General features: G+C 39.6%; 1 protein-coding gene across 12 annotated transcripts in view; it reads right to left on the reverse strand.

Annotated features, from left to right (window-relative positions):
- Positions 1–3866: 3866 nt before the first annotated feature.
- Positions 3867–21839, reverse strand: part of BICRAL (BICRA like chromatin remodeling complex associated protein) — a 113922-nt gene continuing 95949 nt past the window's right edge. For 5 of the 12 annotated variants that reach the window (XR_006170775.1, XR_006170771.1, XR_006170774.1 and 2 more), the window contains one exon: positions 3869–4770. The gene's annotated coding sequence lies outside the window, so the exon portion shown is untranslated. Of the gene's footprint in view, positions 4771–15607; positions 15716–21839 lie in introns of all 12 variants that reach the window. The other 7 variants (XR_006170778.1, XR_006170772.1, XR_006170773.1 and 4 more) reach the window with 4 other exon arrangements.

The following is a 21839-nucleotide window of genomic DNA, read 5'->3' on the forward strand; positions in this document are numbered from 1 at the left end:
GGGCTGGAGAGCATACAAGTATATAGGGTCAAAAAAGGATATTGTGAAAGACAGTTGTGCTTAGATTGCTTAAAATAGAGAACTACAAGAAACCTGTCGTACTTACATCCATCTTAAGAGACAGGCCTTATTAGATGGAATTCATTTAAGGAAACTTTAAAGGTGTGATAGAGAAACCCAGGCTCAGTTATGAAACAGGTACGGGCAGTAGAGGCTGAGCAGCCATAGCCCAGTGTGGTGGTTCTCAATCACCTGTCTGCTGAGCTGTGAAGCAGGAGTGGTACAGTTTCTATTTCACGGTTATAAATTAACCGGCAAAAGTGAAAGAAAAATCAAAGCTGAGGGTGAAAGGGTGGGATCAAAATAATATATAAATAACAAGAAAGATTGAATGGCAGAGCTTTTATTGCTTGCTAATGGATTTAACAAACCCAAATATGTGACACATTAGAGCATCCATGTTGCTTAACTGTAAAACCATACATTTCCCAATAGCTAGGCAAAGCCACTATAGCTATATAGCGCTATCCTGGTCTTTTCTTGTAAAGCAATTAAATTGCACAAAGAAAAAAATGTTACCCATGGAAAACTAAACTTATTCAGAGAACTAGGCATCAACCAGGGGAAGAATTTACTGTAGCCTCCTAAAGGATTGATCTCTGAAACCAAATCCAAACTTCACTTTAGCATTTCTGTCTTGTTAAAACTACTTTATAAGGTGTTATTGTGACCAACTGAAGTTCACATGCAAATAATGTAATGCGCAGCAACACTCGAGGAAAAACAAGCAATTGCTTAAGAAGATTTTTACGATAGTCTGTGTATCAGAGTTACATATGATGATAATAAACTGTAATTACTGCACGCTTTCTAGAAATCTTCAGTTGTCAGTAAACACTGACCAAGGTCTGACAATACAGAGAAGATACCAGAAGGCAAGCACTCCCACTCTGCTCAGCCTGATGGTATTCTCACGAACAGCAATCTTCAGGTTGGACAACGCTCAACTGCTTGCTTTAATAGGGTTCCGCCTATCTTTTCACACTTTGCCTTCTCTCAACTTTCCACCACTTTAGCCATTACACCTTGTGATTTTGTAATCTGCTCTCTCTCTAACATTTTTGTCTGAAAATCATTTACCTTTGCATCTGACACTTCCTGAAGAACTCACAGCTTTAGCACATATCCATAGGGAAAGGCAGTAGCAGATATAGCTGCTTTTAATCAGTCTTAAATTACCTAGGAAAGGTAAATGTCACAATCCACAAAATAAAGAAAGAATTGCCTACCTCCTTCTGAGGACCAAGGCTCACCAAAAACTCCAGAGAGATCACCAAGGAGAACACCTTCCATCCCAGGCCAGCCCCTAAATGAGGTGAGGGGAGCTGGGGCCTGACTCCACCCCTCCTGGTCGCACAGATGAATTGTTTGCACCTGTGTTCCCAGGACTGGCTATGCCCCTTTCCCAGGTGCTCAATCACTGGTTCAGACCTTAGCCTAACAGTTCCAATACAGGATCTCACAGAACGGTTTGGAAGAGGTGACCATAAAGCCCACCCAGCCCCAATTCCCTTCTATGGGCAGGTCTGCCCACCCCCAGGGCCAGGGCCCCATCCAACCTGGCCCTGAGCACCTGCAGGGATGGGGCACCACAGCTGCTCTGGGCAGCTGTGCCAGGGCCTCACCACCCTCTGAGTAAAGAATTTCTCCCAAACATCTAACTTAAATCTCCACTCTTTTTGTTCAATGCCAAATGCCATTACTTCTTGTCCTGTCACTGTTAGGTCATGTAAAAAACTGGTCCTCCTCCTGCTTATAAGTTCCTTGCAAGTACTGGATCTGTTTCATTTAAAACTGTAGTTTCTAGTGCATGAACTACTTCTGCTAGTCAACTATTGGGCAAATTCCTGTTTTGATGCTGACGTGTTTTTCACAGCCAGCACTGTTGATTTCTTTGTAGTACTGTACATATGGCATCTCTCTTTATCTGATATGTCTATGCTCGCACTGGAACTACTAGCAAAAACACCTGTGCATCATTTTTTCCTACAATTGCCCTGTGCTTCATTTCAGCAGTTTGCTCATTGCTTTTGTCTCATGATGAAGCCACTTTTGGCAACTAGTATTTACTGCAAGTCTACACCAGCTATTCCCAATCTCTAATGCATCTGAAGACCACTGTCAGTAACCTGAATATTATGACTGTAATCCTAACCATACGACCAAGAGACAGCTCTTGATCAGACAAATACCCAGCTTTCCAGTGCAGTAGTTGCCCTGAACACACAATGACTTTTGAAAATACCTGATAGAGTAAAATTTTGCTCTAAATAATAGAGAATGCATTTGTCAAAAAGTCACTTATTGCTCTAACAACATTTCTTTCTTTGGAAGAGAGAAAAAGTTGCAGTGAGAATTGCAGATGGGTTATGTGGAAACATCAGTAATCAGACATGGTCAACAATCAACAGAAACAAAGAATCTCAGATTAGAAAATAAGAATAATTTAATCTTGTTGTTTCATTGTTTTGTTCTGCCATTGTCTTTTTTCCCTTACAGAGAAGAGTTTTCTTTTTCAGAAATTTAAGAACTGTGGTGTTGCCTGTAAACGTGACTCTGTGGGAGCAGTTCCAGATAGAAGAGGCTAACATACAAACACTTTAATGTCATTCCTTGTTGTCCCAGATCATGAGAGCCTTCAAAGAATGGGGGAGAATAGCTGTGTGCTTTCCCAGAAATTCCCTGTATGTAAAGAAAAAGGGATCAGCGATGTTTCCCCAAGGGGAAAGTCTTCTTTCCACTGCAGTTCCATGAGTGTGTGAAGAAAGAAATAGGAAGGGGGGCTGGAGGAGTACACAGAATCCTTATGGCATAATGTGCTTCGGGCTCCAAAAAGCCAGAATCTATCCCTTGAATCTAGCCTTTGAATTAATATCTGTAACTTTTACCAGAAAAACTGAAATATTTGCAGTAGCCACTTTTGCACATTTAGCTATTAAAATCCGTGACAAAAAAATACAACAAAGTTGCACCAAATGTTTCCGCAACATGTAACAGGCATTCCTGAAAGAGAGCATCATCTTGATATACACAGGTTTATAGAATTTTTTTCATTTTTTCCACTGTGTTTCCACAACACTGAATATATTTTCTGGATATCTGGAAGTCTTAAATAGACTTCAGAAATTATGTTGTTGCATGTAGTATGTGGAAGAAAATAAACATCTGTGTCTTCATTGTTTTCCTTCAACAAAACCAAAACCAAACTGATAAGATTTATTAATAAATGCAATAAGGCATTTGATTCAGGTAACTCAATTTTCTACAGCAATACCTTACACCTACAGCAAGCACCTTACACTACAATTGCAAATTGTAACGTAAGACACATCTATTCAATTATTATCAACTTGTCTATGGAAAACTCTTATTTATGTACACATGACAACTAGCTCACAGACAAATGCCAACAGAAGAGAATTATCTTGGTTTGTTTGGCAGGGTCGAGTGTTCTTTTTGTAATAATGGCTTTCCTCATATTAATAAAACAGAACTTTCCTGGCAACTTATATGCCTATAATTCATCAGACCTGCAGCCTGGTAATCTTTAATGGTTATCCAGGGGTTGAAATTAAAGGAAAATGATTTCTGCGCCATTAAAACAACACAAATTTGTGGTCTGTGCTACAGCTTTCTTGGAAACACTCCAAAAACTAGACAAACATTAATTACATTTCATTTTGCTAACTAGAGTTAATAGCTGAGAGGTGCCTGGAACAATTAGCTAAATTCAAAATCATTTAGGACAGCAAACTCAAAGTTGTTTGATCCTAGGATAAACATTAGTTTGTGATGTCTTATATGCCAAACAAACCACAATTGAGAAATATGTCACTGTTTATTTCTTTATTTATTTATTTATTTACTGCAACACAACAGCTTCTTTGGAAACTGCAATGCTGAGCGTGATGTTATGTTTCTCAGACCGAGGAAGCATTCTGATTGACTGATGATCATTTTAATATGGAGCTTTAATCTAGTTTAACCGCAGGGCTCAGCCAAAGCAGATGTTCAGTGTGTTTCTGAACTGACAGCCCTATCTCAGCAAAAACATATACACTTCTGCTCTACTCCTAGGATCTCCACAAACAGCAGTTTAGGACAACCAACCCAAGCTGTGGCTAGGACATGGCTGCACTCTTAACAGCAATTAAATACAGTTCCTGATCAGGGCTTTCAAAATCCCCAACTCAGGCATCTTGTTATGAACAAACATCTGTCCATGTCTCAATAACAAAGAAAGATAAAGTGCTTTTGACAGATCTTTGCCCCCTGGTCATACTTTGCTTTTCACTAGTGTCTTTCATTTACTCCTCTTTGAAGACTATTTGCATAGGCCTTTAACAGGATGTCAAAAGCAGATTCACTGATAATGGAGGAAAGTGCTCCCCTACTTTGAATACAGCTTTTAGAGCACAGTGGGAAAACTGGAAACCTATAACACACAAGTATACATACTCCATTACAACAGACCAAAGCTGATAAACTGCCATCTCTCCACTCTCAGTTCTTTTACCACAAGCTTTCTTTCCTCGTTGATCATAGGAAACAGTTTGGAACTTGAAACTTCACCTTGCACTACATCATCTGAACCAAGAAAAGAAAGGGACTGCTGAACTTCTGATTTTCTTCCACTGATACAGCAGTGATGTAAAGGCTGACGCTCCTTCTTTTGCTTGTAGGCTGTACAGGAACAATGCGAGTTCAGGACTGTTAAAAAGAAGAGTGACGTCAAGCACATAATTGGTTCTTTAACAGTGTGAGACAGTATATAAAAACAACATGCTGAAATCAATTCCAAAATTAATTTGGGATATTCTTAAATAGCTCCTGCAAAACACCTTACAATTTTACTTCCTTCTGACATGAAGAGGAACTGAGGGAATACATCAGTTTGCACCTTCCAGAAGACTCTACAAGGAGTAGGCTTAATTTATAGTGATGTCGTTCGAGGTCACAAAGAACTTGTTAAATAGACAGGGAGGGATCCTGAAATACACAACAATGGGGAAGCAATATGGATACTGTGCTATAGTCTCCTTCATGCATTCTGTATGCAGAGCAGGAGCAGGGAGAATCCATTTGAGATTAAGTTATTCTTTTCGTATTAGAGCCTTAATCACATTCCAGCAACCATCCTCCTGGCTCTTGGAAGTGTTTGAGAGGAAAAAAAACAAACAAGACATTGGCACAAAAAATTCTGGAGTAATTTGTAGACAGAGGCCAGCCAGAGTAAATTGATTGTCTTATTTAGCCCCTAAAAATGAATAATTTATTTGCTGAAAGAGTCCCAATGGTTTCTCTCTTAATATGTATCTACAGACATATCCAGAAAAAAAGACTTTTTATGCAAAAAAAAACCCCACTGCATATGTTTCATATCTTTTGCCTTTAAGCTACACCACATTTTGTTTTCTCTTTAAGAAGTAAAGCAAATACATAGATTGCTCTGAAAGTAATGCCTCCTTTTTATTTCCATGGGAACTACAGAAGATGCAAAAAGCACAATAGCACTGTTTAATAGAGGAAATTCTCAGCTACAAAACACAATTTTTCAGCGACCTCACTACCATAACTGCATTTTCACCAGCAATAAACAACAACCTTCATGACGCTCTCGGAAAAACCTACACCAATGGAGGTGAACCACTGCTGCTGTCACCACTGGTGAAACACACCAGCAAGCTCACATCCACTGTTTGGGCTCCAGAATCATTCAGCAAACATTGATAAACGTCAGCGGGTGCCATTTTTCCCATATGGAGGAATTGAATTCCACTCTCTTCTACTTCTATATCTGTACTTCTTCTATATCTGTAACACAGCAACAACGCGTAATGGAATATTGGTGGGAAGGTTAAGCCTCTACTGCCATAACACCAACATTCATCTCTGAAGTCGTAGGCCAAAATAATAAAACAGGAAGCATTACTTTTGGAGCAGCCCTTATATTTTTCAGCATCAGAAAGGCTAAAAGTTGTAATCAAACCCATCTGTGAGATGTAATTCTTGGAAGGTAAAGATATTCCTCTTAAAACAGCAAATGAATGGTTTTCCTTGCATACTTTTTTCCCCAAGAGAAGTGATAACAAAACACTTGCACTGGCATGATGCTGAGATTTCTTTCCTGGGATCTGTGAGCAATACATTATAAGAAGTTATCCACATGTACTGCAAATGCAGCCTGTTTTTATCACTAAGCTACTACCAAAACATGAATGATAAGCCAGCTTCTTCCATGTATTCCTGACATCTCTCTTTAGAAAAATCAAATTTCCTTAACAATGAAAACTGATATTTTAACCAGAGGTGATTTAGCCTTTGGGAATCGTAGCAACATCCAACTATCTGTAATATTATACTGCTCTGTGGGTTGACAGCTCATATTGGAGCTCCAAGTGACTGAAAATAAAACAACCTCCAAAAGTTCCCCAGCCATAAACAGAAAGAAAGAAAAAAAGCCACCCATCTACATAGGCTGAGGACTATCATTTCCCAATTGAGTAATGATCAGTTTGGCTTCAGAGGTTTAACTAGTCCTGCACAGATGTCCACTCACACAGCTAAATAACATAAAAGCTCATACAGTAGCAAAGCAATTTAGTTCCACGTCTTGAAATTATTATTTTCACTGAGCTGGACCAAGAGACCATGGATGTTAACTCTATAATAGGGATGGAGTACACTTCTGTCAAGTTGTGAAGTTGTGACATTTGTCTTTTGCATATAGTACAACAAAGAATATAGATAGCTGAGCAGGTTCCAGACAAGCTAACAGGAACAGAACAGAGGAACAGAACTAGTTTAGACGACACCATGGAGCCCTGAATATGCTAATAGACCTTTATGTTCTGCCAAGGATCTAACTGAGCCTTGGGAGGGCTGACTGTGATAGATCAGGAGGTGCATTAAAGCTGGTTCTGCTATATCCAGCTTACACTTCCACGTGCAACATTCCTTATCACTTTACAACTCTCTGACACTGAACTGATGGGCACCAGCTGAGAGCTTCAAGTCTTGCTTCCCAAGAAGGCAAAAGGAATTTCTGCATCTTCAACTCATATTTTATAGTTTTCAAGCCATCACTAGAGGTAAACGTGTTCCTTGAGAGATGAGAAGCTTTTCAGTGTAACCCCTTTCATATCCTCAGGTATCAAGGGCAGGAACACACCTTTGATCACCACATACAAAACAGCTGACAGTGAGTGTTATTTCCTGTCTGGAAACACAGAGGCTATCACATTAGTTACTAAAAGTTTTAAAGAAGAGAAATTGCAGCCAGACATCAATATGTTCTAGAGAGGGTTTCAGGTAACCAGAAACCCACCTTCACCATCACTGATGTACATACATGTATTAATGCATGGAACTGAAATATAAAAGCTTCAATACAAATGCTCTTATGAGCTGTTGCAAACTGAATTAAAATGCAGGCCATGTCAGAATACTGTCCCAGAAAGCGAAATATATTCTTGAAAGAAAAACAGTCTGTCCAGTATGCCTAGAAAGAACCCTCAGACCTGCTGCTATCTGTTGTGGATGACCATTGCTATCATGCCAGAACAGGTGGCTTTTGCCCCATTACCAACAAAAAACCCAGAAACTCCACACTTCCTATTGTCATGGTAGTGTCACTGTGGACAGAGAAAGCCCAAATGAATAAATTCTACTTGGTGAATGAATGGGGATGAATAGTACCTTGCTCCATCAAGATCTTCTTTTCCCAAAAGTGATGGCCTTTTAAAATTTTCTACTCATCTCAGACCTGCCATCTGCTTGAATGAATTAGTCTTTTAAAATAATATGTTGATTCATCTACATCAGCAACATTTATTTCATTAATGGGAAGAATTAATTCTTTGTAGAAAGTCAAAGAATGTGGAGCCAAAATATACTGCACTTTCTACTAAGTGACCTGGAGACCCTTGGACAAACTCCTGGGGTGCCATTTAAAATGAATAGTTATACAGCAAAAAAATAGCATTTTAATGTTTATTTAACATAGATATCTTTTCAAAAAAAGGGGGCTTTCGACATTTTTAAACATCTGGTTGCCTTATATTTTAGTTTGTTTCTTCAGCAGTACAAGCAGAACGTCTTCAATTTAGAAAATACGAGTCTCTGTTTTTATCCACATGGATGCTCTCAGGTTACAAGCAGTGCATAAGAGGAGCAGCTATGTTTAAATACCTTTTAAAATTATTTTAGGATTGACATTAATTTTTAGAGGGCTGGCTTCTACTGTCAGTTACAGTAGTGAGATCACTGAACATAGTCAGGAGATACAGCTATGCACCCCATACTAGTCATTATGGATACTTCTGCACTTCAGGCACGAAAGTATCGTACAAGCCAAAGCACAATGAATTTAAACTGCTAATTAACAGAATTCATTTGCTCTTGTAAGCGGTTAAGATTTTTACCCAGGCACTACTGCAGTGGAGAAGTTACACAGCCGCAAGCCTCCCAAAAAAACCACACAAACACACACACAAATACATACATATTGTCTAATGAATGTGGATGTGGCTTCACCTTCTATTCACTGGGTCTTGGTTTGGCTTTTTGGCTAAGTAAAAAATCTTGACAAAAGCCTTTTACCCTTGCAAACAAACTGTAGCCTTGAAATACTCCCATCTGCCTCCTTGCTCTGTTTGGCTCCCGGGCATCAGATTTGAAGCAAGTATAGAAAGACCTCATAGCATCCCGGGAATTACATTCTTTTTTTGTTTTGTTTTGTTATCCTCTTTCCTAACAGACACGCAAAGTTAGCTTGCTTTTCTTATTAAGAGCTCAGCTCCTTATCCGTGATAGCAATTACTTTTCCAATCCTAGATAATTTTTTTCCACCTGCTCATCCAAAGCTGTATCCATTCTCCTCAAAACAGCCTAAAAGCTCCCATTAAATTGGATAACTACCACAAACTTCAAAAATTCTTAGGATCACTGATTTCTAGCATTAAGAAGTCTTCCACACAAAGGTCTAAATATAGACCTTAGTGCTTGCGTTTGACAGTGATAAAATGTCTGTTCTTCCAAAAGCATCTTATCAAACAATCCCACCTGGCCAGCAAAAAGGTCCTCACAGCATAAAGCTTAATTGCATCAGGCTATTATTCTAATAACTTCATATTTATTTCCAAACAAAGAGGAAAAGGGTCAAAACTTAGCACTGTGCTAACAATTAGCCTGGCGGCTTTCCTGAAAACAGAAAGCAAAAATATGTTTCTACCCTTGAGATGACAATAACTCTTTCAGAGCTTTTGCACAACGCTTTAAATCCTTGCAACACGGAGTGATTTTGTCTCCTACTAATTGCCTCAAACTCATCTGTTACAGAAGACTATGAGCAGTTTGTGAGCACATTTAGCTTTATCTACAAAAGGTGAAATTGAATCTAGTTGTCTGACAAGCCAGTTTTAAATGAAACAGTCTTCATTGGCAACAGTTACTCTATGGCCTTTGCCTAGCTGTATGTGTAAGATTTTCTTTATTTTTGTGCAGAATCAGTGTCACATTAACCTGAGTACAATTTAACAGATTACTTTGTTCATTCTCTTTAAACATCACCTCCCATAGCTTTTTTTTTTCTTTTTTCTTGGAACTACCGCATTGTTTCAGAACTAATATTTACCCTGAATTCCAATAAGATAATTAAAATGAAGTTAAAAATCCAGGTCACCCAAAATCCCGAGATCCAAATTTGCTAGTATTCATTATTTTTGTGTCTCTCTTTTATAAATTTGCATGAAAAAACTGTCTCCAGTAGTCCATTCTTACCAGGGAGTGTAATACTTCATAGTCAGCAATACAAGAGGTGCAGAACCATCTGCTTTCTGATTCAGAGCTAATAGTTCAGCTATAATTTTTTGCAAAAATATCTTGTGTTAAATTATTTTATATAAATTATTACAATGTAATAAATGACTTTTATGGCTGGTTACATAGTAAGGCAAGGCTGGGGTGTTTAATAACCACAAAAAACCGTTTATTGCACATGAAGTCCATTGCCACTGACACTCTATTTTCATAGTAGAAAGCATGAGGGTTTTTGTTGTTGTTGTTTTAAGAAGGTGCTGCAAATTGCACCATGCAGCAATCCAGCCTTGAGATGTACTAAACCAAAAAGTTTGGGAGTTTGTGCCATATTGACACCGCTGCCCATGACAGGCTGTGACCCCTGCTGCATCTTCAAGTTTAAAAAGTTCTGTTAGTAAAACACCAATTCATAAGATGGCTCAGAAGTATTGTGGGATATATAACCACACGTAACTTAAAATTCATATATAAACTGGGTGTAGTAAGGTATAAAGGGACACATTTAAAAAATTTTTCTTTGTATTTCTTCCTCAATGCGACTAGCATCTGTTGGTCATTTTGTCCACAAGCCCACAGAGGTTCAGAATATGAAAGAGGTAATGAACTGCTAGCATGGTTTTGCTTTGCAAGACCATTTCTTTGAATTTTTGGCCATAATTGTAGCAGCCTTTGACCAGTCACAAGATAATAAACAATAATAGGACCCTTTTTGCTCCCTGTCTAATCCTACAAGTGGCAGAACCATATCCTCAAGCCCATCCTCACCCACGAGCAGAGAGGCAAACGCTGCCCCAACCAGAATCTGCTTAGAGATGACCTCTGCTTTAGGGCCTGTTATCATCTCAGCTGAAGTAACAAAACCCAGGTGCTCCACGGGGAAGCTGTTTGTCACCCTTCCTGAGAGCTTGGCAGGTCTGAAAGTGAGGAGAGATATGAAACCTCGTGCAGACATAACTAATACATTTCATTCCCTAGGAAATGAAACTGTTCTTGGAGTTTCCCTAAGTGATGGTTGTAACAGGAGACACAGAGCTGTCAGCACCCGTGTGGGAGCACCATCTGATGGAAACTGGGAACCTCTGCATAATGCAAACTCAGTCCGCAGAGGACAAATGGGATAGCCTCCTTACAGTAAAAGCTTTTTCCTCAAATCACTGCTTTTTATGGGTGCTCCACTGCCTCTAAGTAACACTGAAAGAAACAGTATTGTTCAGCTGTGCCAACTAACTCCATCATCCATCTACGTGTCTTGATAAAGAGTAGTTAAACAATCTGAAGAGAAAATTCTCTTTTACAAAACTATTCCTCCATCAAAAATATACAATTCTCCCAGCTTTCATTTAATATTTTAACCCACCACAGTGTGAAGGCTCCTCCTTTATGTACACAAGGAAGGTGCTTCAATGCATTGGAATCCCAAAGCAAGTTATCAAGGTCCTTCCTATCCCTCCTACTTTTGCCTCCACCACACATTTTAGAGCTGTTGACACAACTCCTTGTGTGGTCTTGAAACCGAGGCTGTTCAACAGCAGCCAAAAGAGAGGGGAAAATCTGCTTTTTTATTTATATAAATCTGGCTAAGAGTTTTTATTTATTTAGAATGGAGTTTAAACTGTGCTTGACTCTAAATAAATAAAACACATTATTTTCCCTCCCTACTGGTTGCCACCAAGCCGTGTGAATTTCAGAGACCACACAGATAGCAGTGGCTGTGTGGTAGGATGGAGAGTGAGGCAAAGGGAGCAGCAGTGCAGAGGCTGGGGCTGAGAGCCCCACAGGTGAAGGAAGAAGGAAGCGTTATGAAAGGCACATTATAAGAGTATGGATAAGCCTCATTCTTAAAACAACATCAGTTCATTGGACATTGTGCTGATGCTGATAGTCCATCCCTGTCTTCCAGTGCATTTCTTCTACAGGACAGAACTGTACAGCACTGACTCCTATCCATCACAGTGACAACTCTGAATAACAGAAACCCATTGGGAATGCAGTGCAGGGGGACAGGCAGGAGGAATGGCAGGACAGCACAGACAGGACATTATTTTTCCTTTCAGTTTCCAGCTAAGTGGAGAGAAAGGGAAGTAGATATTTTCAAGATTTTTTTCCAGGCTGGCCATTACTGAGGACAAACCAGCTTCTGTCAGATCCTTGAAAAAATAAATCATAAGGCAAATCTTAAGAAGATTAATATTCTGGGACAAGGGATTGGATTTTTTTTCCCCTTCTTGTCAATCACAGGCAACATTGCTGTAACACAGCTTATTTTCAACCTTTAAGTCACAAAGTCAATGGACCAAATGCAATTCATCTTTGGAGTAGCGCCTGGAAAGAGTTTAAATGGAAGCAAGGTCAGGTGAAAGACAGATGAATACTGCACAAAGCACTTCTTCATTCCCTGCTTCAAGTGTGAGTTTGATCTCATTCAGTGATCAGTAATAACACTGACTCTAAGTTACATCCCACACCTCGTTTCTTCACATGGTCAGTAAATGAACAACTACAGACAAGGCTGTATCTGATATTTTGGAAACTCCAGCTTCCCAAGTTGTCCATTCACTAGGCAAGGAATCTGCTGAAGCTCTCAGTGTTTGTCCTTTTAGCATCCAGCTAAAACCAAATGTATTTGCTGTTCCTACATTATCTGCTTATAGTGAATGCCATACAAACCCAATAAATTACGGAAAGGTTCCATTTCAAAAATAAAAATAAACGAAAGGATCCATCTGACACTGATTGTCTTTGAACTTCTGCACCTCTGATTCGAGTTCTCGTTTCTCCCGTCATTCCAACACTTCTCCATTTAAAAGACAGTACAGAGAAAACCCAAAACCCATATTTTTGGTAGGCATCTTATCGTCATTGGCCAAGGACTCCACGATGCCATGTTTTGCTCCACATATTGTTTAGTGGTTTGCCACTTCTTAAATGGAAGAACAGCTAATTGCAAAATCATTTCTCCATAGGTCTTCATTTGATCCACAGGGTTTATTCGTGATCTCAGTGGTCTAACAGAGGGACCTACTTTTCCTCCAAATCTGTAGATATATTCACCTACACTAACCTGAAAACATTACTGTTGGAGTCAGAAGAGCAATACATTATTTCTTATGGAATGTCTACAGGGACTAATTGAAAAGGCTGGAATTTGACAGTTTAGGCAAAAATTCAGTGGAAAATATTTTTATGGCACAGACCTGTGTAAATTCATGATTAAAGTAACCTATTTTATGCATTCCAATACAGCAGCATCTGCTGTCCTGGTGTATGAACTTGCATATGTCTTTTTCCTGGGACGAACATCAAATATCAGCAGGACTCAGGTGGAATTAACACCAGCTACTAAAATTTTCTCTATTGAGGAAGGAAGAGGGATCAGTGAACATGTGAAAGAGAAGAAAACATGAAGACTGGCAAAGCAGAAATGTTTGAAGGAGAGTAGGAAACATACTGGTAGATCAAACCAACTGAAGATCCTACATTTTTCTCCAAATAAGGCAGATATTCAGAGTCCATAGCTTGTGAGGCACTTATCCAAAATCAAAGCGAGACACACAAAACTCTACCACAAGAAAGACAGACTGAAAGAAAGAAAAACAGCCATATCTCAACAGAGCAGCAACTTGGCTCGGAATCTGCTGTTGAAGGAAAGGTCAGCAGACAGTCCTTATTCAGCAATGACTGCCAAATACGAGGAGACATAAGCAATGGGCAGATAAAGATGAGGAGATGTGAAAAAATGATTAGAGCAGCAGTAAACCCTTCCCTGCGGGAAGGGCACTGGGCAAAGCAGATACCTCCCTGTGTTCCCAAGGATATTTAAAACCAGAAGCAATTCCAAGAAGAGACTGTTACCCTGTCTGGATTCAGAAGCTCTTTACAAACTCATCCTGTTCGAATAATGATGCGGCAGAAATAGATTTCCACAAAAAGTCACTTTTTGTGGCTTTTTAGGCTGTCTTCTAGTGCCTGGAGAGTATGCTGTTTCATGCAGGCTGCAGGGAGATTATCAGACTCCCATACAGATTTAGGATCACTGACCTTCAGTTAACATACTTGGCACATTTCCACCAAATCTGTTCAATGTGAAAGCTTCCTATCCTTTTACTCATTTATTTTCCTACTTCTAACATCTGACATTCTACTCTAAAGTTGCTCCTTCTCAGCGATACTCCCTTTCCTCACCTCTCCCTCTTCTTGCACTTCTGGTGGAGTTAGCCTCCACACAGCCAAATGTAAGATCAGACCAAAAACAACTGGTGCTCAGAACAGCTGCAAACGTAACACAGATATCCCTGTTAATCCTAGTCTGTAAGACCTTTGCCTGTCGTAGCACAAGTCCTTACAGAGTGAAGATAGAATTCTTAGCACCAAGAACAAGAATGCAGATACCAATAAACTCAAAAAAAACAAATCAGGAACTCCGCATCTCCTCTACCTTGTGTCATCTCACTAGATATTACAGCAGCATCTCTCTGAACTACTCAGACACACTTCTGAAGAAATTTTCAACGTACTGTGCTCTAACGGGTTGGGTTGAGGGCATGTGTTTTGGCCTATTTGTTCCTATTCTTTTTTTTTTAATCTTTATTCTGATCTCTCGGTGGCAAAAATAGAAAAGACTTAAGTTTATAAAGCTCTAGAGAACCTATGAGAAGTCTCTTTATATTTGTGTGTGGTCTCGCAATTTTATCCGTTGTCTGACATTTTAATTTCCTGTTCCCCTTTTTTTGGTAGGATTCTGATTTCCTCTCAATCTTCCTCCTTTCTCTTTTACAAAAATGTGACAGGCATCTCCATTTCTACCATCTGTTTCCTATTCTCATTTATAAATACTGAAGCAAATAATTATTTGGGCAAACATGGATGGTATAGCCTGCCTCATCTTCTATCAACATGTAACTTCTACCATCCCTTCTCAGCCTTTCTACCTCTTAAAACTAGCTCCTTTGTATCATACTAGAAACCATAGTTCAACTTGTCAATGAAACTAGTTTTAAATGGCTTCATACTCTTATGTTAGTAACAGCCCGTTCAGGGTATTCTGTGTCCCTGTGAAATGTTACGTCAACAAAGTCTAGTTACAGCTACTTTTTGGAAAATATCTTCTGGTGCTTACACTGTCCAAAACACAAAATTACTATCTGTGAGTAGAGTGACAAAACACCTATGCCGAGCAACAGAACTTCTGTCCCGAGTGAGCAACCACACATAGCGCTTTGCTAGCAGGGATGCAGTGCTGCTGGAAACAGAAAGATTGGGTCTACTGCAATTGCAAGTTGTTCAAATGGGTATCATCCAATCCCTCTCTATTTCTGTTTTATATGCCAGTGCAGCTCTCCATGGAAATGGCTTCTCTACGCATGAAATTCCTCCTGACTGCCCAGCTGCCATTTTCATGAGGCCAATACTGTCCTTTTCTGCTGCAGTTGCCTATGGTGCGCATCAGGATGATGCTAATCTGTGACAGAGCTGCTCAGTGTCTCTGTACAACATGTAAGAAATCCTAACACAGCACTTAGAAGCATTCCTAACCCCTTTCTGTTTGCCTACCCTTCACAGCCAAAATATATTAGCATCAACCCGGAGCTAAGAAAGCCAGGAGTCAGGAGCTGAGCTGCCACAGCAGAACTTCACCTGCCACTCACAAGACAGAGATCTTTGTGTCCAAAGCAGAGAGGAACCACCAGGAACAGACACAAGGAAGCTGGCACTGGCACTCTGCTCTCACCCTTTGTCCCCTGTGCTGGCTTTCCTCTCCTCAGACTGGTGGCTGTGACTCAGAATTCATCTTCTGGAAGTTTTCCCAGATGAACACACGTGTAGCTTTTCCCCGAGGCTTAAAAAAAAAAAAAAAAAAAAAAAAAAAAAAAAAAAATGAGAGTTTTCAGCCCGTTTTTCTGTATCACCACAGGCTTCCCTGGAGACGTCTCTGAGGTAGATATATGGTGAGGTTACACATTCCTAGTCCTCACCGGGAACTGGATTGCAAAAGAACATTCCAATTATTTTAAGTTATGGAAAAAGTAATCAAATATTTCACTCACTGCTAAAATGTCATCCTTTTATGCTTTTCACAAAGAATTCTCTCATTATGTTAGATAGGCCTGGAGAGATTCCAGTCTCTGCGGGTTGCAAGCATTCCCCTGTTCTGTTCGGAAATCAAAAGCCTCAGTCTGCTTTTCAAGAAAGCCAAATCACTTGGTGCCCTGCTACTGACCCAAAACTTAACAGCAATACACCTGATTTCTCTTATAAACTGACTCGGCCCTTTCTTCAGGCAGCTGCAAGCACAGTACTCTCCCACATGCTTTGATAAAACTAATAATTGAAGTCCAGAACAATAGCCACATCAGCAATCACTTGAGGCAAATAAGTGAAAAATTTCAGTCACCAATGCTGACTAAACAAGGCAGCAAGCCTATTAGTAGCCTGACTTTTAATTGACTAGATCTCTTTTTTATTTTGTCACAATACTGCACCAGTACAGCAGTGTTATATGACTACTGCAGCCTTAGAAAGAAGGCTCAGAGATTGAGTAAAGCGCACTCAGAGAGCAAGTGACTGCAAGCAAGCAGTTCTCACTCCAGGAGAAAAGTGAAGCCTGTTCCTGCCTCTTCCATATCATCATAATGCTTGGAAACTCACAGAACCAGAGGAACCAATGACAGGGCCCTGTACAGTACATAAATGCACTGTCCTAAACCTATGTTCTACTGTTCTTAACTCTTGATTGCAACACTGCATGAGAAATCTAGGGGCACAGCAGAGGAAAAGACTGGGTAAGAAATGTCTATATTGAGAATGACACCATTTTTCAGCCACATTGTTTTAATTTGGACTTCTACATCACAGGATTTTACACAATAAAATGTATCACCTGAAAACATGCTGCAAAGTTTCCCACATGATTTTCATAAAATATCTTTTTGCAAAATCTCAGAACTAGAAGAAAAAAATCTATTTAAAGAACAAGTATAACACATATTTCAGGTTACCTGAAGAATAATGGTAAGAAATGACACTAACTGAATGTCACATTAAAAAGAAAAAAAAAAGATTCTTTTGAAATGCCATAGATTTTTTTTTTAACAGAAGGATGCAATGGGACAATACACAGGTGCAAGTAGTAGCTTTTAGTGCAGACACTGTCCTAGTGCTGCCCAGTTCCAGTGAATCTGTGAGGATTACAAAAAGTATCAGATATCACATCTTATCCTGTAGACTCCACTCATATGAGCAAACCCCATTGCCCCGGCAGGTCTCACTCCTGTACTTGACTCACAGAACAAAAAGCGCATGGCTGAGAGCAGTTATTAACTCCCTATAGATCTGCATTCAGTAGGGAGAAGGAGATGGAAGAAATTCTGAATTATTCACAATTTTCAGTTTAACTCTAATCCCTTAATTCTGCCGTTCTGAGGGTAGAGACTTTCACTTAATGGCAGTGCCAGAAATAACAAGCTAGAATTGCATGTTTATGAAATGGGGTCTTACTTACTTATTAGGATCAACTGGGCTTGAATTAATGTTGGCTCACATTCAAGAGCACTGAGTGGACTCAATAAGCATCATAGGTTTAAAACTCGTTAATGGTTGTTTGTTGTGTGTATTTCATGCACTAGAAACATCCAGGCATGCTAGACCATATTGTTCTTATAAACATAGGGATACTGAAAAATATGGCTAATATAGCATTACATTCTTTGGATTTGAAGCTCTACTTACACTGGTGATTGATGGATAAAGCCAATTCTGAATGTAACAGGACACCTCTCACTCTCAAATTTAAGTTGGGCTATGGTTAATAACCACATTACAGCATTATCATCTGTGGCTTTGTCTCAGAAGGTAGGTGATAAAACAGAAAAAGGCAGAAGTAGTGTTTACGTAGAAGTGATGATGAAATACAAGCAGATGATCATCCAGACTGGGTACAAAGAGTTGCTGATACTGTAGGTGGCACAGGACTTCAAAAAAGCTTACTGCTGATGGACACTGAACACGTGAAAATTACATTTTGAACCAAAGAAAAATGCACACGAGATACTTGCTCCAGATGACTTATTAATGATCTGAAGCACAGGAGGGACAATTATTCCCACATATTTAGATGCACACTGCACAGTGCTTCTACCAATACCATGTTGTTTTCTCAGTTTTTTGTTTTGTTTTGTTTTTGACTGTGGGAAGACCAATGGCACTTAACTTTGCATGACAGCACTGCCATTTTCCTGAAGATTTAACCGCATGAGGAATATCCACTGTAGAGGACTATGTGTCAGGAATCACTGAACATAAAAATAAAGTAAGTCTGACCATGCTAGCTTTCTGTTTCAAATTAGGAACAAGCTTTTGAAGCAAGTGTCCTCATCATCCCACTTACCACGCTTTGGTTTGCATTTCAAACACAGCCTTGAGGCTCACAGACTGGGTAGAAAAACTAAATGGTAATGTCCACCCCAGCAGCATACCCACTGCTCTCCAACCAGTTACAAATAGTCCAAGGTAAACCCCCAGAACTGTGCTTGCTGTGGACATCAGCACCTCAGTCCCAGTCATTCTGTTCTGGAGATCCACTGTTACTGCACTGCAGTCCTTGCTAACATCAATACAGCTAGGAGCAGCTGAATAAAACAGGAATGTGACTATGAACATTAATATTTAGAATGCTCCAAAGTGAAACAAAGTGTGGGAGCAGAGGCAAAGGAATCAAAATGCTACCTTTCAAGCAACTTATCTACTCCAAGGTAAGTCCCAAAGCTTTGACAGCTGAGCAAAGTACCTCCTGAGCTGATTATGTCTTTGCTGAAAGACAGCAGTCTGCCAAATCAGATTCAAAGAAAAAATAAAATAAAATGTTGCTTTCAGACAAAGGCTTAAGGCAAAATTTTTCTTCTGAAAATAAAAACAAAACAAACTTACGGGTCTGACTGGAAATGATGGCAGTAACAATAACACGTGGCAATAATAAATATCACAGGATGTGTTTTGTCATCAAAACATTGAAAACTGACTGAAATGACCGACCTTGCCTGAACACAGTTTTTCTAATTAAAAAAAACAAATCTGAGAAAAAGAAATTCCTCTCTGTCATACATAACCACAAAGCCGGGGTGAGTCAAGTCCACATAGAGCCAGGTTTACCACAAACCGAGATGCATCTGCAATTGACATAATCCTTACTGCACTCCCTCAAGGACACAGCCCTGTCCTACATAATCTTGACTACATTTAACCAGAAGCAAGGGAAAGTCTGACCAGCATGAACCCTACGGCCACAGGCTTCAGGGAAACAAACAAAGTCATCCGCCTCCCCTCCTGGTAAGAAGGAAAGCATGCTACTGAAGACAGTTTCATGCACAAGGGCTTTCAGCCAGCATCTCTGGTAGGAACATTATTGCAAGCAAACATCATCTGGGCCATGGGGAAGCACTCTCTCGCTCTCACATCCCTAGAGTGGAGAGCTCTGTAGCAACAGAGCACTAAGTTTGCCATGAGAGATTCAGCAGAGCTAAGACACTGAAACTCCCAAGCCAATTCCAGTAAAACCTTCCATATTTCAATGGCACCAGGAAAGAGAAAGCAGGGGCTGAGTTTGAGTAGATCATTGCCCTGACCTATAAAAGCTCATTCTTGGATTGATCAAAAACTCTAGTGAAGTCTGAGTCCATTAAAGATTTTCAAAGGTAACCTGTGATTTTGGAGTCCTGGTCTGAATCACTCCACAGGCCTGAGAACTTGGTACTTTTGGAAAAAAATGACTACTCAAGGCATCCCAAGGTCTCAGGCATGCTACTTGATGAACAAGTTATTCATGAAAGCTCACAAAAACAAGAAAAATCTGGTTATAAATAATAGATAAATTTATTCCTATACTACAGGAAACACTGATAGGTAATGAAAACCAGAAGTCATGTTATGGTCCCGTCCCAAACACAAGTAATTGTATTATAATTTGAAGGAGACATGATCCCTTTTTCTTTTTCAGCTCAAAGTGTTTTTTTACTTCAGCAGATCCACAGAGTCTTCTGAAGAAAAATTAATCTAATGTTTTGTTTCTCTAAATTACTCCCTTGTCTGCTAACTATAATCTGAAGACAGCAGTTGCAGAAGAAAGGTGCTGAGAATGCTGAGGAAAATGGAAGAAATGTATGTAATTAAAGCATAATAGTTTCTGAGCAAAAATATTTTTAGCAGTGCAGGGCAAAGAAAGCCTGCTGAATTATCTGGAAGAAAAAAAAGAAGTGATTGTTTTATGCTGCCAAAGGACATAAAGACATTCATTCAATTTCTCATCGATTAAAATTAATGGCAACTAAACCTAACTGCATTCAGAAAATTGCATAAAACATTAATACTGAACAAAGGCAAATTAGGCAAATTCCACTTTCATGAAAATCATGCAGAGAGATAAAGCCTTTTAGAATCGGAGTGGATGAGATATCCACTCCGCAACATCTGAGCAAAGCAGCAGGCTTCTTGTGGTTAAAGGGTTTCAGAGAGGATTCATCAGACCTAGCATCATTTTGCAATCCCATACAACGTTGATTTCTTCATAAGCTCTTCTTCATTCTCCCGTCATTCTGGCAGTAATAAATCACAGCAGTTTAAAAGAAGGTCATGTACACATTTTCATATTTCATGCATGATCCCATTGCACAAGACAAATGATCTGGAATACTTTGCTTGAGAGTTGTAAAGTCATCAGTTCACTTCTGGATTTACTTTAATACATCTCCATGGAATACTTCCATCCTTTTCTCCTTCAGAAGGACTCTGTACACTCATTTGTTCCCTATTATCAGGACGGTCCAAAACTCATCCAAAATTTAACAGACCGCAAAACTCTCTTTCAGAGGCACAATACATGAGACCATGCAGTCCACCACTTTCCTGACTCCTACATGGGTCCTCCAGCCTTCAGACGCTTCTGCTCCCTGCAGTTTGTGAGGTTATACGAGTACCCCAGAATAAGATAAAACACACACATCTGGCACCTGCATCTCATTGGGACCTCCAGTTTCTAGCACTGCCCCTGAAAAGCTTCCATCCAGCTGCTTCAGCATGTTACAGCCCCCTGAATCCAGCCTTTAGCCACCTCCCCAGGGAATGAATGTGTCTTTTCCTCTGCTCACTCAGCAGTCTGCTCTGGTCCTTATTATTCATTTTATAAAGCATGGGAGACATACTTAGTCCCAACTGGCCAAGTTATGCATAGCAGGGTTAACATTGGACTAGAAATTAATAACTTTGGCTGAATCAGACTTAATTCTCTATTAAATTGGCCTGATGCTTTTGCTGTCCTAATATCCCAGGGAATCTCTATTCTGGCTTTTCCACAGACCGTGCTACACCAGGACTTCGTTGGGGAGAACTGTGTGTAGAATTGTGCATACAGTAAGAATGCCTGATACTGCAAGGTTCCTGGAGGGCGTCACCTCAGAACAAAGCCCAAGCACATGCATATCTGTCTTTTACTTCTTTTAGTTCATTTTTTTGTTCATTTTTTTTCTTTGCAACTCTATGTTTTCAAAGAGCTGGTCAAAGGATATTATCCCGTATCTCTGCCATTTAAAATCTCCTACAGTTACTCCTCGTTTAGTTTGGAAATTTATTTGCATTTATCAATATTGTGTGCAAGGATCAACTTATGCCTAATATAAAGTACAAAACAAATTGCTACCTATTAGGACACTTACTCTGTATGTGCACACATCTACCTACATTTTCATTACCTCTTTAGGCTACGTGATAACTAAACTGAAGACAGTATAGAATATGATCACTGGTACCCAGACCTTATTTTTGAACAGATTTGGATTTTGTGCCTCATGCTAGACCAAAACACTTTACATACTACTTACTTGATCTGCAATGTTTATTGCGGTTGAAACTCTAACCCTTCCTCCAAGCAAAACTGTCAGGGTCCCTGCTAAAATCCCCAGATCTAGCAACAGCTA

The sequence above is a fragment of the Centrocercus urophasianus genome, unplaced genomic scaffold, assembly GCF_019232065.1.
Source record: "Centrocercus urophasianus isolate 14NV4802_14NV808 unplaced genomic scaffold, USGS_Curo_1.0 seq_10, whole genome shotgun sequence".
Taxonomy (NCBI): Eukaryota; Metazoa; Chordata; class Aves; order Galliformes; family Phasianidae; genus Centrocercus; species Centrocercus urophasianus.